The sequence below is a fragment of the Cherax quadricarinatus genome, chromosome 50 (assembly GCF_038502225.1).
Source record: "Cherax quadricarinatus isolate ZL_2023a chromosome 50, ASM3850222v1, whole genome shotgun sequence".
Lineage (NCBI taxonomy): Eukaryota > Metazoa > Arthropoda > Malacostraca > Decapoda > Parastacidae > Cherax > Cherax quadricarinatus.
In genome coordinates this window covers 16,836,915-16,854,231 of record NC_091341.1, presented here as the reverse complement: position 1 = coordinate 16,854,231, position 17,317 = coordinate 16,836,915, and the positions used below count along the sequence as shown (strand labels likewise).

Here is a 17,317-nt window from a genome sequence, read left to right as displayed (position 1 = left end):
CAAACCCCACCCGTACCGTGCTTTGTTTGCAATCGTGTTAGTACAATTTCGCGAGTCAAGCTGCAGTGCATTTATCGTCTTCACTCAAAAGCCAACCAGCAGTGACAAGCAGAAATTAAATAGTAAGATCTAACAACAAACACTTGGATACTGAGCATTCCTGCACTCTCCCACACACGGTGAAAAATATAACTCGGATTCATTTCCAATTCTTTTCTCCCCTCTGATCAGTTTCTTGTACACAAACTTGATGCGCTGCTCTTCGCGCCATCTCTCTAACAGCCAAAAATTTGCGCGGGAAAATCTGGAGAAATTCGTAGCTCGACAAAGAGAAAACATTAAAGATATACACAACTTTACGCGGGAAAACAGGAACAAATTCTAAACTTTACGCTGGAAAACGAAATGAAATTCACAGTCCGACACGACATACAAAAAAAAAAATCATAATTTTTCACGGGAAAACTAAAAATTTAAAACAATTACGAGGCAAAACAATATGAACGTCAGAGCCTGAAATTAAAAATAAAGAATTAAAACCATAAAAATAAATTAATATATCAAATCTGAGCTCTAAAACCGGAGTAATTTGTAAACTTCCAGAGACAAATTAAAAATATTAAATTTACGCGAAAAATCAAATAAGAATGTTTATCTTACTTACTGTTAATGATTTGTCATATTTACTCTCTCTCTCTCTCTCTCTCTCTCTCACACACACACACACACACACTGCTCTTGGCCCCGCCTCCTCGTTGTGACTCGAGCCCTGCTACTACAAATAGGAGAGTACAAACACAAAACTGGCTGTCTATCGACAAGTGCCCTGGACAAGTCGTTACTACTACTATCACTCTCTTTCTTGCTCTAGGTTACTTAGGTGTGTGCAGCCTGGTCTGTGGCCGGTGGTCACTCCATGGTAAAGCAGAAGAGTTCAGCAGTAATGTCTAAGACACTACCTGCTACCTCCTACCTCCTTACATTTTCCTACCCACTCCACTTCTAAGTAACTTATTCTCTTTGATCTTCCCCACTTCTCAGTAAAACACTCCTTTTTCCTCTAGCATTCCCGTCCCCTCCAGCACCTCTCCTACCTACAGCATTCCTCCTCCGGCATATTCCTCCATCCTCCAGAGCGATATTCTATGAGGACAAATTTCAATTACTTACCCATGTATAATCTGAAGAATTAAAAACTGAAACAGAATATAAAACAAACTCACTCCACTCAATAGCGCGGATGAGGAACGTGGAGAGACTTAGGAGGGATAATGTCAGAAGATCTTACGTTCAGGGAATACAACAAACTCCCAAGATACGAGATTCCACCGATACGAGCATCTTTCTTTAGTTCCCAACATCAACATACGAGCACCTTTTCTCACCAGTACGAGAATCACATACGAGAGTTTTCACACAAACGTGAGTTTTTAAACTAGGGACGCTGCACATCAGCTATTGTATTGTATTTGTACTCTGTTTTCCTTTCTTCCAAATGATACGTTATAGCGAAAAATATTGACATTTCGTTGGTAAAGCAAACTAATAAATACGTTTCCGTGATAGTTTTCATGCTGCGAGTTATCTTGTAGGACACACCAGTCTCGTATCTCAGGGGATTCCTGTATAGTGTTATTGCAACTGTAAGGATAGCCAAACGTATTTGGGTGGCTGCACGATCCCAGAAAGTTATCTCCTACATTCTGTAATTCCAGTCCCATGTACCTCAATGATGGAGGAAGTAATTCCCCCATATTCCATAACCCCAGGCCCCATGTGTCTTCATGCAGGGAGAGACCTAGTAACTATATTGCAAATCCTGCAAGAGGCACAGAAGCTGAACCCTCCCAAGAGGTCCAGGGGCAGATCAACACCTTTGAGAAGTTCAGAGGCTGGAGATCACCTTAGAGGGGTCCGGGAGCTGTAGATCAACACCTTAAAGTAGCCTTGGGGTTGGAAATAAACACCTTAGTGATCCAGAAGCTTTAGCTTATCATTCACAGGTTTACACGCTCAAAAGGTCCTCCTTTCCCCTCAAGCACTTCCCTCCAAAATGCCCCTTCCCCCCAGTACTCCACTCCAACACTCCTTCCTTCCAGCACTCTCTCCAAACACTCCCCCTTCAGCACTCTCCTCCAACACACCCCTCACACTCCAGTATAATCCTTCCCTCCAGCACTTCCTGCAAAACACTCTTCCCCCTCCAGCACTATCCTCCCTCCAGCACTCTCCTCCCTCCCAAATACTCTCCTTCCAGCACTTTCCTCCCTCCAGTACACCCCTCCAGCACTCCCTGCAAAAGAGACCCTCCAGCACCCTACTCCCCCCAGTACTCCCCTCCAACACTTTTCTCCCTGCGGTACTCCCCTCCAACAGTCCTCCCTCCAACACTTCCTGCAAAACACTCCCCTTCCTGCACCCTCCTCCCTCCAGTACTCCCCTCCACCACATTAGCGGCTCCCACTGTCTTTGTGGGCGACATTTTCTCTCTTCCGTATCATTTAGGATCAAAAGAACTGAAAGTCCTCATTTAAAGGTATTTTTCAAGCGATTCTACCCGCTGCACCTCCTTGAATTACGACGAGGCTTCATTCCCTATTGTGGTGGTGGTGGTAATAGTGATGGTAGTAGTAGTGATTGTGGTGGTAGTGATGGCAGTAGTATTTTGGTGGTAGTGATGGCAGTAGTATTTTGGTGGTAGTGATGGCAGTAATAGTGATTGTGGTGGTAGTGATGGCAGTAGTAGTGATTGTGGTGGTAGTGATGGCAGTAATAGTTTGTGGTGGCGGTGGTAGTAATAGTAGTAGTAACAGAAGTAGGCTTTAGGTGTAAACATGACTCATAATCCTGCTGGCTGCCCAGAGTTTAGTGGTATGGTATAGAGTACTAAGACGTCAGGTCTCTGGTTCCAGGTTCTCGTGGAAAACTGGGGCCTGGCTTCCAGTCCCGGTAGCACCTTCATTATGTAGGATGGTGCAGTCCGGTAGGTCATCTAAGCTATGTTGTCGACATGCTTCTGGTAAGACAATAGGTAAAACTTGCGATTTTGGCTTAAATGGCAACACTCTTCTTGCCGAATAAGGCAATCGAAAATTTGTGTATGCAATAATTTTGCAAAGATCATTCTGAACCTAAAGAAAAAAAATACATTTCATCGAGATTGTTTATTAAATTATCGTAAACTTATCAAATATATTTAGCTGCATTAGGCTAAATTAAATTGCGCGTGTTATAATAAGGTTAGGTAAATTTTCTAAGGTACTTTTGGTACACACTTATTAATTTTTACATTAACATAAATGAAAAATGTATATCTTTAAACGTATATGAGAAAAATTTAGAAAGGACTTAATTTTATATGAGTTCTTGCTAACTGACCAGTTTTACATATTTGGCACGATATATATATATATATATATATATATATATATATATATATATATATATATATATATATATATATATATATATATATATATATATATATATGCAATAAGATCACAGTAAACAGGTGATTTCAGAATATGCAAAACAACCACTCTGAAAGAATAGAGAAATTCCATGCGCTTTCGTGACTACTCACATTATCAAGGAACTATGTAATAGTTCCTTGATAATGTGAGTAGTCACGAAAGCGCTTGGAAATTCTCTATTCTTTCAGAGTGGTTGTTTTGCATATATATATATATATATATATATATATATATATATATATATATATATATATATATATATATATATATATATATATATATATATATATATATATAAGGATAAACATTAATTTTAATATTTCAGACAACCATTTTGCATTAAAACTGACATGTTGAATTATTATATACTTAAATAGATACTGTTTATATAAATTTATTAAGGTTTTATGCATTCAAATTAATATATTGTAGAAATAATAAGGATAAAATGAGTTTCCGGAATTTTTTTTAATTATGGTTATGATGAAAGACGACACATGTAACACGGTAACTTGTGTACTATTTATCTTGTGAATGTCAAGTGCACCTGTGTTGTTTATATGGATCTGAAACATTCTAACAGGTGTGAATGATGCCACTACTTATTTATCACAAATGAACATTCAAAGTGATGATGATGATGATGATGATGATGATGATGATGATGGTGGTGGTGGTGGTGGTGGTGCTGCTGGTGGTGCTGCTGGTGGTGCTGCTGGTGGTGCTGCTGGTGGTGGTGCTGGTGGTGGTGGTGGTGGTGGTGGTGGTGGTTGTGGTGGTGGTGCTGGTGGTGGTGGTGGTGGTGGTGGTGCTGGTGGTGGTGGTGGTGCTGGTGGTGGTGCTGGTGGTGGTGCTGGTGGTGGTGCTGGTGGTGGTGCTGGTGGTGGTGCTGCTGGTGGTGCTGCTGGTGGTGCTGCTGGTGGTGCTTCTGGTGGTGGTGGTGGTGGTGGTGATGGTGGTGGTGCTGGTTGTGGTGGTGGTGCTGGTGGTGGTGCTGGTGGTGGTGGTGGTGGTGGTGGTGGTGCTGGTGGTGGTGCTGGTGGTGGTGCTGGTGGTGGTGCTGGTGGTGGTGGTGGTGGGTGGGTGGGTGGGTGGGTGGGTGTGGGGGGGGTCACCAATTTGTGATTGCAGGGGTTGAGTCACAGCTCATGGCCCCGCCTCTTCGCTGGTCGCTACTAGATCCACTTTTTCCCTGCACCATAAGCTTGCATGTGTTTTATATAGTATACCTGGCAGTCATTTACAATATACTTCCTCTCTACATGTTCTTGTTATATCAAAATATGTGTTATATTTTTTTCCTGTAAAGTATACCATACACACTAATATACACATCATACAATTACATACGTGTTAAAAAATAAAAAGATAATTTTTCCATCAAATATGTTGATTCCATCAGAAAAGAAAGGATTATTATAATCAGAAAGAAGCGCTAAACCACAAGGGTTAGAAAAAATAAGGAACTTAAATGAATTACAAGTACGAGTAGCGATGCGCCCCGCGCCATCCTGTAGCCAATAACCAATTTGACATACATCCCGGTATACAATATTCTAATGTATATACGAAATTATATGCACAACCACAGATTATGCACCGTGGATTTATGAAAGCCGTCACCTTATTGGCGCGTTCTGGCCAATACAATCAGTGATGCTGTTCTGGGCGCTTACGAGAAGAGTTCTGGTATTTGTATGGATGGCTGATGTGGTTATACCATCTATATATAGATATCCTCGATGAAGGATATTTTTTTAGTTCAATTACATACATATCGTTCAACGGGCATACTATGTCAATAAAAAATTAAGGGTTGGCTAGGTAAGGTCAAGTTACAGGAAAGACTTTTTCCTGGACCCTGTAAACCGTTAAATGCTTGATAAGTAAGACACAGTAGGCGTCTTCAGTCGAGTACAGACAGGAGATGGACTAATTACATCGTATTTACATCTCTACTGCTTCTGCTAACTCTTTTGCACACGACAGAAAAAAGCCTACTGTGTAGGCGAAACGTTTCGGAATAAAGATACCTATTACACATGTGTCTTACTTATCAACCTGTCGGTATTATATACCATGTTCCTATTCTCTTAACGCTTTTACATAGTACGAGAATTTCAGTTACCCATGACATTCCCGCGACTAGTCTCATGGGTCCTTCTATCCTCGAAGCCCTTGAGGCCAGACTTCCATGTTGAGCATCTGGTAAATCGGGCTTAGTGATAGCCGCCGCAGGTCCATAACCCGGCACTTACGCCGGGTTATGGACGATACGATGAAGAATCTTTGACTAGACTAATGTAAGGTGTATCTGCGATTGAAACTAAACCATTTCACTATTTACTACTACTATTAATTCTACCTCTTCTCGTTCTTCCGGCTCCGCCCTCCTCTCGTATATACTGGTTCTTTTCCCTTCGCGCTTGTGTGTGACTTGTTAATGGTCCAAGTCGGGCCGAAACGTCGTCATAAGTTTCATATATGCGGGTTATTTGTGTATTGTTCCAGTCACGGTATTCTCCCTTTTTATTCTTCTTTGGCAACAAATGTACTATAATATTTTAGAACGTCAACAGATTATAACATTTTAAAATGTTAACAAATACATAGATCATAATAATTTGAAATAAAAACTAACACTCTGCAAGCAATACAGAATGATATTTAAGTTTACACTTCAATCGTTAGTTTTAAATTTATCAAACAGTAATAAACCTGAATGATAGTGTTCAGTAATGTAGAACTTACGTTACTGTGCTTAAATATGAGACTGATTTTTGAGCTTCAAGGATATATAGGGAGAGGGAGGGATGGCAGAAGATTAAGAGGGTGGGCAGAGGGAGGTAAAAAGGAGGGAGAGAGGGAGAGAGAAAGGGGGGGAGTACAGAAAGAATGGGAGGGAAGAAGGAAAAGGAAGTGGGATATAAGGGATTGGCAAGTGGGAGAGGTGAAGGGAAGGAGGAAGTGGAGGGAAGACCGGGAAGGATGGGAGGGGGAAGGAAGGTAAGACGGGAGAGGAAGGGAAATATTTTTTTTTATTTAGCAAAACTGGATACATCAGCAATGTGCTGCTACCCTTTTCTAGACGACAGTTACATAGCTGAAACAAAAGCTAGCTAGTTTTCATGCCACATTTTATCACACAGGCCTGATATACATACTGCTGAAATCTGTAAGCCTGAGCTGGGAGACGCAGGAAGAGGTGGGAGGGAGGGGGTGGGGAAGGGAGGGAGGGGGGGATGGAAAGGGTCAATACCAGCTGTACAATGGCAGGTGTAGGGGGTTCCCCCCACCCCTCCATCATACAATATAATACCAGCACAGTTTCTGGCATGACTGCTCCCTGTCAGTCTATGCTGAGTGCGTATTGTTCACTGGCCACTGGTCTAAAACAGGAGGCAGTGGTGGCCACACCACTAGTGGTAGCGGTGGGGGGCCCACACCACTGGTGGTAGCGGAGGGTGGTCACAAAACTGGTGATGGCAGCAACCACACCACTGGTGGTGGCAGCAACTGCCATGAAGAAATTTCTCATTCAGCGCACAATAGACAGTTTTTCATTTATAAAGTGGTGAACCGTTTGGTTATTCATCACTAAACACTCACCGTTACTACCAATCAAATTTACACTATGATTATCACGTTGTTATGGCTGTGACAGATTCACACTATTACAGAAACCATTATTACAAAACAAGTAAAGCAATTACTGTGTCACTAGGCTTGTCAGTAAACCTGGAAGGAGATGCTGGGTTTAGGGCAATAAGGCTCCCGGACATTGGGACTTTTGACCGGACATTTCATCTAACCAAATTATCCCTTCGGCCAAATGGCTGTCGGTGTAATGTTCGTTCGGCCAATTGTCCTGCGGTCAAATGTCTGTCGGCCAAATACAAAATTAGGTACAAAAATTCTCAAACCACGATTAAGTGGCCCGGCATTTAAGGCCACTACTGGTTATGGCAAAATGGCTAATTCGCTCCATGACTGGAGAAAACTCGCGGTAGCTACACAGGTAGTTCCACGGTCAACACATCAACAAGAGATGATGACAGGGTGGATAATGAGAACCATCAAGACTTGTCACGCCAATGATGGCTATTATTCACGTTACATGTATTCTCAGGTCTCGAGTATTGTGTTCACGCCTACTTTCAAGGCACAGAACATACCACAGCTGGATAATACACAGATTTTCTTAACTGTCCGCACAGAGCCAACGAAGATTTTAAACTACGTCAAACACCTTAAAGTACTTACTAAAACAAATACCTAATATACCCACCCACTCTCTAATAATATATATATATATATATATATATATATATATATAGATATATATATATATATATATATATATATATATATATATATATATATGCAGTAAGATCACAAACAGGCGATATAATATGCAAAACAACCACTGTGAAAGAATAGTGAAATTCCAAGCGCTTTCGAGACTTCTCACATTATTAAGGAACTATAAATGCATTACAAAGGAAAGCATATAAAGGGTCGAGACCACACCTCACCATCACATCCCATAATAAAGCAACACCTGATGTGCGACGACACCCGACTCTTTAGAAAGGAGAACACTGCAGCAGGCCTGTTAACGCAACTAGGCAGGTCCTTCACGACATCCTGCTGCAGTGTTCCTCCTTTCTTATGAGTCAGGTGTTGCTTTGTTGTGGGATGTGATGGTGAGGTGTGGTCTCGACCCTTTATATGCCTTCCTTTGATGTAATGCTTTTATAGTTCCTTGATAATGTGAGAAGTCACGAATGGGCTTTGAATTTCACTATTCACTGGTAGTGGTTAGTGGTAGTACAGATAGTAGTAGTAGTGATAGTGTTTGTAGTAGTGATAGTACTGGTAGTAGTAGTGATAGTACTGGTAGTAGTAGTGATAGTACTGGTAGTAGTAAAGACAGTACTGGTAGTGGCGGTGGTGGTGGTAGAAGTAGTGATAGTACTGGTGGTGGTGGTGGTGGTAGAAGTAGTGATAGTGGTGGTGGTGGCGGTAGAAGTAGTGATAGTGGTGGTGGTGGTGTTGGTGGTGGCGGTAGAAGTAGTGATAGTACTGGTGGTGGAGGTGGTGGTGGCGGCGGTAGAAGTAGTGATAGTACTGGTGGTGGTGGTGGCGGTAGAAGTAGTGATAGTATTGGTGGTGGTGGTGGTAGAAGTAGTGATAGTACTGGTGGTGGTGGCGGCGGTAGAAAGTAGTGATAGTACTGGTGGTGGTGGTAGTAGTAGTAGTAGTAGTAGTAGTAGTACAGAAGTATAACTGTCTTCCCCGCATACTCTGTCAGCTGTCTTTCCTATGTGCTGTTATATATCTGTCTCATATACTCAGCTATTTCAATTTCTCATATCTCATATACTCTTTCCACCCTTCACTCAGTTCCACAATATATTTTTTTGTCGATTGTACCCCACCCTTCCAGGCGTCCCCCTTACACAATCCTCCAAGCACTCGTTCTCTACTCTCCCTCTCCACTCTCTTCGTTCTTAACTCTGGAAAATCTAAACCGTAGATGCAGTCGGCAGTGGGGAGTCAGTCTCTTCATGGTTCACAGAGCGAGCTATCTCAGCATTAGAGAACAAAGGGAGTAAAAATGAGAGAGAGAGAGAGAGAGAGAGAGAGAGAGAGAGAGAGAGAGAGATTGAAATTCCGGAACATATTGCAGGCATCATCTTTTACCTTTTCTTATAGAGGATCCGACGTTGCTGAAGACATGACATCCTCCGCCTTCAGATGGTTCCTGCTTCCGCTTGCCTGGAAAACGAAATGTGGTAAGATATTGGACATGGAAAAATTGAGACGTGGAAAAGTCAAACCTGAAAAACTAGCAGAGTAAACCAGGCCTAATGGCTAAATACCCGAAAAAAAAAATTGTTAAAACAAAGGAACTTCAAGCCTGACTGGGAAAGGCAGTGTGTCTACAAGAACGAATGGAAGAATAAAATGGGTCTGGAAATACGCGTGAATGAAGCAGAAGGGATGAAAAATTAAATAGAAAGGACGAGGGATCAATTACAATGTACTAGAATAAAAACAGTTTACTAAAAATGGCAAAAGAAACACGCTATGTACAAAGTAACCTAATATAGGCGACATTTCTAAGCTTGTCTGCAAATCTGTGTGGAATAAATGCATTAGAGCTGGAAATCTGAAAGGAATTATGTATTAAGACTGGAAATATGGAATAATTCATTAGAACTGAAAACTGATATTGGGTATAAAAATACTGACTTGGATCAAAGAGCGAGTCTGCAAAATTCACAAGGGCAAGAACTCAATTTGGAAATCGCATTGAAAACCTTCAATGGGACTACGAAATGGAAGACGGACAGACTGGAAAAACGTTTCTGAGATAAGATAGTGGCTCTGGAAAACTTTACATGGTTAACACAATGGGACCTGCCCTCCCATCCCCACTCCCTGTCAAAAAGAAAGTCGGCGTTAATGCATGAAAGGCGGAAAAAGGAGACAGTAGAAGTCTGAAAATATGCCATGAAGAATGTGAATATCTGACTCTGAAGATCTGTTCTCGAATGTTAACCAGTGCGAAAGGTTATGACAGGAAACTTACTCGTATAAGAAAAGTACATTAAAATATGATTGGAACGCAAACTAGTATAAAAGAGCTTCAATAAAATTGGTGCAAAGAGAGCATCCCCGTGGCTCGGTTGGCAGCGCATTGGCAAATTGAGTGTGAGTGGTTCGATCCCCGGTAAATTTGATATTTTTTATTTAGCAAAAGAGGACACATCAGCAATGTGTTCTTACGTTATTATATATGTAAGAATAGGGGAACGAAAGCTAGCGATGTTTCTGTCATATTCTATAAACACAGGATGTTTTGTTACCCTGTTATATATGGAAGAATAGTGGGAACGAAAGTTAGCTATGTTTCTGTAATCTTCCATAACACAGGATGAATTTCATACATAATTTTGAAATCTATGAGCCTGAACTAGGAGGCTTACGTCCTTAAACCTGATTATCGTCAGGTTTAAGGGTTTAAAGGATACCGAAGCCTCTTAAGATTTCGTTCCAGCAGAGCTAGTGTTTCTGTTACCTGAAAATTACCATCTCTTAGGATGTCCTAACCATACATGGGAGAAATTGAATATTTACGACGACATCTCCATCACAGAGCGGGGCAACAAAGCTTATACGAGAAATAAAAAAAAAAAAGAGATGGGGAGAATTTGGACTGCATTATATAACTAAGAATACAAAATATATGTATAAAAACACAGATTCAATGTTGTAACAGCTTCTCGACTTTTTAAAACCACATCGTAAGCCTAGGAAAACATTCTTGCAATAGCCTCGCTACACTATATAGGTTAATGCACATAGTTACAGTCGGCATACTCGCATACACTCATATAAATGTACACATACTGTACATGATCAAACGAGCACACACACATAATATAAATTAAATAAATAAATAAATAAATATATATATATATATATATATATATATATATATATATATATATATATATATAAATAGAGGGAGGTACCACCTCTAGAACTGTCCTGGGGACCCTCATCCTCAGAGAAATGTATAAACTTGCTTCAGGGAAAACTCAAGGTTCTCCCAGAAGCTGTTTCAGAATTTTCTCCTACCACCCCCTATATTTAATATATATTTTATTTAAAGACAAAATACATTGACAAAACATTCACAAAAATACAATAGAAAGTAATATATATATATATATATATATATATATATATATATATATATATATATATATATATATATATATATATATATATATATATATATATATATATATATGAAAGTTGAAAGTGAACATAGAAAATAGTAAGGTGATGAGAGTATCAAATGATTTAGATAAAGAAAAATTGGATATCAAATTGGGGAGGAGTATGGAAGTGAATGTTTTCAGATAGTATTTGGAAGTTGAAGTGTCGGCGGATGGATTTATGAGGGATGAGGTTAATCAAAGAATTAATGAGGGAAAAAAGGTGAGTGGTGCATTGAGGTATATGTGGAGGCAAAAAATGTTATCTATGGAGGCAAAGAAGGGAATGTATGAAAGTATAGTAGTACCAACACTCTTATATGGGTGTGAAGCTTGGGTTGTAAATGCTGCAGCAAGGAGGCGGGTGGAGGCAGTGGAGATGTCCTGTTTAAGAGCAATGTGTGGTGTAAATATGCAGAAAATTTGGAGTGTGGAAATTAGGAGAAGGTGTGGAATTAATAAAAGTATTAGTCAGAGGGCTGAAGAGGGGTTGTTGAGGTGGATTGATCATTTAGAGAGAATGGATCAAAGTAGAATGACATGGAGAGCGTATAAATCTGTAGGGGAAGGAAGGCGGGGTAGGGGTCGTCCTCGAAAAGGTTGGAGGGAGGGGGTAAAGGAGGTATTCTGGGCGAGGGGTTTGGACTTCCAGCAAGCGTGCGTGAGCGTGTTAGATAGGAGTGAATGGAGACAAATGGTATTTAGGACCTGACGAGCTGTTGGAGTGTGAGCAGGGTAATATTTAGTGAAGGGATTCAGGGAAGCCGGTTATTTTATATAACCGGAGTTGAGTCCTGGAAATGGGAAGTACAATGCCTGCACTTTAAAGGAGGGGTTTGGGATATTTGCAGTTTGGAGGGATATATTGTGTATTTTTTATACGTATATACTTCTAAACTTGTATTCTGGGCACCTCCGCAAAAACAGTGATTATGTGTGAGTGAGGTGAAAGTGTTGAATGATGTTGAAAGTATTTTCATTTTGGGGATTTTCTTTCTTTTTTGGGTCACCCTGCCTCGGTGGGAGACGGCCGACTTGTTGAAAAAAAATACACACACACACACACATACATACACGGCAAAGCACTTCCTACCTAACAACAAAGGAGTCGAATGATCCCATTGTCTGCCAGTCCTCATCCCAATATGTTATTCTTCAGGTCACCATGCGTCACTCATACCTCACTCTCCGCCTATATATATACTGTATATTTAACCCCTCGGGAGCCAGAGACGGGTCATCGCAAGATTGAGACCCGTGCCAGGACTACGGTCTAGGCGAACATTATACTTACATACCCTGTATGTTAGAAGCGATCAAGTTCCCAGGACAAACGTTTTCTATGTTCTAGTGTTCGCTCATTTGTTTTTCTAAACCAATTTGTCGGTATCTATTACCAAGGTTTATACTACATTCATTCATTACATTACATTCATACATATTTGCAAACATATCTCAACCCCTGACCTAATATCCCAGGCAGCGCCGGAGTTTTCAGCTCTGCCACCCTATACTGTTACGCTACACGATTTCCTTTAAGTTGAATTTAAAGTTTCACCCTTTACACGCTGCCTTAATTCGCAAACTCTAATAGTGACTGGCTGTGTAGGAATAATTTCATCTTGCTTCAGTTTTCATGTCTGCAATCTAAGTAACTTTGATTACTTACAATATCACTCTTTCTCTCTACCCAATAGTATTGCTACTGTTCACAGAAATCTGTTGTTCACAGAAATCAATGTCAGTGTGATTGTCTTGAAAAGCCAGCATATTAAACACCAACCACATTCAGTACTACTAGTTGTGAAGGAGTCGAGGCGTGTTAGTAGTTTGTGATGTTAACATCATGAGCAGAGATGTTGGCACAAGCTTGTGCATCAGTAAATTAAAAAGTGGGGCTGAGTATCCTACCATGAGGAAGAGAACAAATGAACCTCTGTTAATGTCTCAGGAAAATGGGAAAGACACACTTCCAGTCCCTCAGGCACCACCCGCTAGTTCATATATATAATCTGCAGAACAACCACTGTGAAAGATTTAGTTCAAAGCGCTTTCGTGATTTCTCCCATTATCAAGGAACTGTTCCTTAATAATGTGAGAAATCAGGACAGCGCTTGGAAGTTCACTATTTTTTCACAGTGGATGTTCTGCATACTGTGATATCACCTGTTTACTGTGATGTTATTGCACACACACACACACACACACACACACACACACACACACACACACACACACACACACACACACACACACATATGTTGTACCATATTATGCAATAAAATATATCTATTGGCAAAAACAAAAGACTGAAAAGATGTGGTGGTAGAGGAAGTGGAATATTCAAATGGCTTCAGGAAGAAATCCAAATATTCTTCCTTGAAGCCATTTTATCCACTTCTCCGAGGCTATGGGACCCACAATTTACATGAGAGGTGGATCCCATTGTGTGTGTGTGTGTGTATATATATATTATATATATATATATATATATATATATATATATAATATATATATATATATATATATATATATATATATATATATATATATATATATATATATATATATATATTGTGAAAATTGTAAGGAGCACCACCTACCACCAAAAGTTTAAAAACAAATGTGCGAATTCCACACACAGTGGCTCCAGCTGGGAATAAACAATTTTTTCATCAATGTTATAATGAAACGACGTTAAGTGAGGACCTCCTGTATGTATATATATATATATATATATATATATATATATATATATATATATATATATATATATATATATATATTTTTTTTATTATCACACCGGCCGATTCCCACCAAGGCAGGGTGGCCCGAAAAAGAAAAACTTTCACCATCATTCACTCCATCACTGTCTTGCCAGAAGGGTGCTTTACACTACAGTTTTTAAACTGCAACATTAACACCCCTCCTTCAGAGTGCAGGCACTGTACTTCCCATCTCCAGGACTCAAGTCCGGCCTGCCGGTTTCCCTGAATCCCTTCATAAATGTTACTTTGCTCACACTCCAACAGCACGTCAAGTATTAAAAACCATTTGTCTCCATTCACTCCTATCAAACACGCTCACGCATGCCTGCTGGAAGTCCAAGCCCCTCGCACACAAAACCTCCTTTACCCCCTCCCTCCAACCCTTCCTAGGCCGACCCCTACCCCGCCTTCCTTCCACTACAGACTGATACACTCTTGAAGTCATTCTGTTTCGCTCCATTCTCTCTACATGTCCGAACCACCTCAACAACCCTTCCTCAGCCCTCTGGACAACAGTTTTGGTAATCCCGCACCTCCTCCTAACTTCCAAACTACGAATTCTCTGCATTATATTCACACCACACATTGCCCTCAGACATGACATCTCCACCGCCTCCAGCCTTCTCCTCGCTGCAACATTCATCACCCACGCTTCACACCCATATAAGAGCGTTGGTAAAACTATACTCTCATACATTCCCCTCTTTGCCTCCAAGGACAAAGTTCTTTGTCTCCACAGACTCCTAAGTGCACCACTCACTCTTTTTCCCTCATCAATTCTATGATTCACCTCATCTTTCATAGACCCATCCGCTGACACGTCCACTCCCAAATATCTGAATACGTTCACCTCCTCCATACTCTCTCCCTCCAATCTGATATTCAATCTTTCATCACCTAATCTTTTTGTTATCCTCATAACCTTACTCTTTCCTGTATTCACCTTTAATTTTCTTCTTTTGCACACCCTACCAAATTCATCCACCAATCTCTGCAACTTCTCTTCAGAATCTCCCAAGAGCACAGTGTCATCAGCAAAGAGCAGCTGTGACAACTCCCACTTTGTGTGTGATTCTTTATCTTTTAACTCCACGCCTCTTGCCAAGACCCTCGCATTTACTTCTCTTACAACCCCATCTATAAATATATTAAACAATCACAGTGACATCACACATCCTTGTCTAAGGCCTACTTTTACTGGGAAAAAATTTCCCTCTTTCCTACATACTCTAACTTGAGCCTCACTATCCTCATAAAAACTCTTCACTGCTTTCAGTAACCTACCTCCTACACCATACACTTGCAACATCTGCCACATTGCCCCCCTATCCACCCTGTCATACGCCTTTTCCAAATCCATAAATGCCACAAAGACCTCTTTAGCCTTATCTAAATACTGTTCACTTATATGTTTCACTGTAAACACCTGGTCCACACACCCCCTACCTTTCCTAAAGCCTCCTTGTTCATCTGCTATCCTATTCTCCGTCTTACTCTTAATTCTTTCAATTATAACTCTACCATACACTTTACCAGGTACACTCAACAGACTTATCCCCCTATAATTTTTGCACTCTCTTTTATCCCCTTTGCCTTTATACAAAGGAACTATGCATGCTCTCTGCCAATCCCTAGGTACCTTACCCTCTTCCATACATTTATTAAATAATTGCACCAACCACTCCAAAACTATATCCCCACCTGCTTTTAACATTTCTATCTTTATCCCATCAATCCCGGCTGCCTTACCCCCTTTCATTTTACCTACTGCCTCACGAACTTCCCCCACACTCACAACTGGCTCTTCCTCACTCCTACAAGATGTTATTCCTCCTTGCCCTATACACGAAATCACAGCTTCCCTATCTTCATCAACATTTAACAATTCCTCAAAATATTCCTTCCATCTTCCCAATACCTCTAACTCTCCATTTAATAACTCTCCTCTCCTATTTTTAACTGACAAATCCATTTGTTCTCTAGGCTTTCTTAACTTGTTAATCTCACTCCAAAACTTTTTCTTATTTTCAACAAAATTTGTTGATAACATCTCACCCACTCTCTCATTTGCTCTCTTTTTACATTGCTTCACCACTCTCTTAACTTCTCTCTTTTTCTCCATATACTCTTCCCTCCTTGCATCACTTCTACTTTGTAAAAACTTCTCATATGCTAACTTTTTCTCCCTTACTACTCTCTTTACATCATCATTCCACCAATCGCTCCTCTTCCCTCCTGCACCCACTTTCCTGTAACCACAAACTTCTGCTGAACACTCTAACACTACATTTTTAAACCTACCCCATACCTCTTCGACCCCATTGCCTATGCTCTCATTAGCCCATCTATCCTCCAATAGCTGTTTATATCTTACCCTAACTGCCTCCTCTTTTAGTTTATAAACCTTCACCTCTCTCTTCCCTGATGCTTCTATTCTCCTTGTATCCCATCTACCTTTTACTCTCAGTGTAGCTATAACTAGAAAGTGATCTGATATATCTGTGGCCCCTCTATAAACATGTACATCCTGAAGTCTACTCAACAGTCTTTTATCTACCAATACATAATCCAACAAACTACTGTCATTTCGCCCTACATCATATCGTGTATACTTATTTATCCTCTTTTTCTTAAAATATGTATTACCTATAACTAAACCCCTTTCTATACAAAGTTCAATCAAAGGGCTCCCATTATCATTTACACCTGGCACCCCAAACTTACCTACCACACCCTCTCTAAAAGTTTCTCCTACTTTAGCATTCAAGTCCCCTACCACAATTACTCTCTCACTTGGTTCAAAGGCTCCTATACATTCACTTAACATCTCCCAAAATCTCTCTCTCTCCTCTGCATTCCTCTCTTCTCCAGGTGCATACACGCTTATTATGACCCACTTCTCGCATCCAACCTTTACTTTAATCCACATAATTCTTGAATTTACACATTCATATTCTCTTTTCTCCTTCCATAACTGATCATTTAACATTACTGCTACCCCTTCCTTTGCTCTAACTCTCTCAGATACTCCAGATTTAATCCCATTTATTTCCCCCCACTGAAACTCTCCTACCCCCTTCAGCTTTGTTTCGCTTAGGGCCAGGACATCCAACTTCTTTTCATTCATAACATCAGCAATCATCTGTTTCTTGTCATCCGCACTACATCCACGCACATTTAAGCAACCCAGTTTTATATATATTATATATATTTTATATATATAATAGATATATATATATATATATATATATATATATATATATATATATATATATATATATAT

At 40.2% G+C, this 17,317-nt stretch overlaps 1 protein-coding gene across 5 annotated transcripts in view; it reads right to left on the bottom strand.

Annotated features, from left to right (window-relative positions):
• The window catches only part of Hsepi (D-glucuronyl C5-epimerase), a 607,106-nt gene that overhangs the window by 469,082 nt on the left and 120,707 nt on the right, over positions 1-17,317 (bottom strand). For all 5 annotated transcript variants that reach the window (XM_070095437.1, XM_070095438.1, XM_070095439.1 and 2 more), the window contains exon 2: positions 9,180-9,254. The gene's annotated coding sequence lies outside the window, so the exon portion shown is untranslated. The remainder of the gene's footprint in view (positions 1-9,179; positions 9,255-17,317) is intronic.